We start from the raw sequence: 1842 nt of genomic DNA on the forward strand, positions 1-1842 counted from the left end.
AGGAGGACCATTTAGAAATTTCAACCTCAGAATCAAAATATTTGTGAAGACACAGACATGTATGAGCATTCCTTAGAAAGTAAAGCAGGGACAGAATTGATTATAATACTTCTGTTAGGCCTTTGCTTAGAAAATCTAATATATGCAATTACCATAGAAGCCTCTAGATGGCAGCCAAAGAAAAGAAAGAAAATTCTTAATAGGGGAGACCAGTAGAAACTTATTAAAGCTACAAAAACAAACATATATTAAATACAGCTACATAGGAGTAAATAGATAGGCTCTCTGCTCCTTCTGTGTGTCAGACAGCTGCTCCTCCTGTGTAGTGCCAACCACAACTCTGAGACACAATGGTGAAGGTCGGAGTGAACGAATTTATTTGGCCGCATTGGGTGCCTAGTCACCAGGATTGCTTTCAACTCTGGCAAAGTGGATATTGTCACCATCAATGACCCATTCATTGACCTTAACTACATAGTCTACATGTTCCAGTATTCTGTTTATTCTATTCAAGGCTGAGAATGGGAAATTGTCAATGGAAAGCCCATCTCCATCTTCCAGGAGTGAGATCCCACCAACATCAAATGGGGTGATGCTGGAGCTAAGTATGTTGTGGAGTTCACCAGTGTCTTCACTGCCATGGAGAAGGCCAGGGTTCACTTGAATGATGGAGCCAAGAGGGTCATCATCTCTGCCCCTTCTGCAGATGCTCCCATGTTTGTGATGGGAGTAAACCATGTCAAATATGATGACTCCCTCAAGGTTGTTAGCAATGCCTCATGCACCACCAACTGCTTGGCCCCCTGGGCCAAGGCCATCCATGACAACTTTGGCATGGTGGAAGGACTCATGACCACAGTCCATGCCGTTACTGCCACCCAAAAAATTGTGGATGGCCCCTCTGGGAAACTGTGGTATGATGGCTGAGGGGCTGCCCTGAACATCATCCCTGCTTCTACTGGCACTGCCAAGGCTGTGGGCAAGGTCATCCATGAGCTGAATGGGAAGCTCACTGGCATGGTCTTCCATGTCCCCACCCCCAATGTGTCGGTTGTGGATCTGACCAGAGAAAGCTGGCAAATACGATGATATCAAGAAGGTAGTAAAGCAGGCATCAGAGGGCCCCCTCAAGGGCATCCTGGGCTACACTGAAGACCAGGTTGTCTCCTGTGTCTTTAACAGTGACACCCCCCCCCCCTCCACTTTTGATATTGGGGCTGGCATTGCCCTCAAAGACCATTTTGTCAAGCTCATTACCAGGTATGACTATGAATATGGCTACAGCAAGAGTGGTGTACCTTATGGTCCACATAGCCTTCAAGGAGTGAGAGCCCCCTGGACCACCAGCATCAGCAAGAGGAAGAGAGGCCTACAGCTGCTGGGGAGTCCTTGCCCCAGATCAATCTCCCAACACGCCAAGAAACTCCTGACTGCAATTTCCCCCAGCACCCCTGAAGAAGGGGAAGGGCTTAGGGAGCCCTACCTTATGCACCACCAATAAAGTTCACTGTGCCCAGCCAAAAAAAAGAAAAAAGAAAAAAAAGAGTAAATAGGTAAAATGTGAAGAAGAAAACAAGCTAAGGAAACTTTTGCATATAATATAAAACCATTTTAAAAATATATATTTTATTGAGTTTTTATAGAGAGGAAGGGAGAGAGATAGAGAGCTAGAAACGTCGATGAGAGAGAAACATCGACCAGCGGCCTCCTGCACACCCCCTACCGGGGATGTGCCCCCTACCAATGTACACGCCCTTGACCAGAATCAAACCTGGGACCTTTCAGTCCGCAGACCAACGCTCTACCACTGAGCCAAACCGGCTTTGGCTAAAACCATTTTCT

General features: G+C 46.5%; 1 pseudogene; it reads left to right on the forward strand.

Annotated features, from left to right (window-relative positions):
• The first annotated feature begins 350 nt into the window (after nt 1-350).
• Nucleotides 351-1409, forward strand: LOC118727578 (annotated as a pseudogene).
• Nucleotides 1410-1842: the final 433 nt, after the last annotated feature.

The sequence above is a fragment of the Pipistrellus kuhlii genome, unplaced genomic scaffold, assembly GCF_014108245.1.
Source record: "Pipistrellus kuhlii isolate mPipKuh1 unplaced genomic scaffold, mPipKuh1.p scaffold_m20_p_1, whole genome shotgun sequence".
In the NCBI taxonomy this organism is placed as follows: Eukaryota; Metazoa; Chordata; class Mammalia; order Chiroptera; family Vespertilionidae; genus Pipistrellus; species Pipistrellus kuhlii.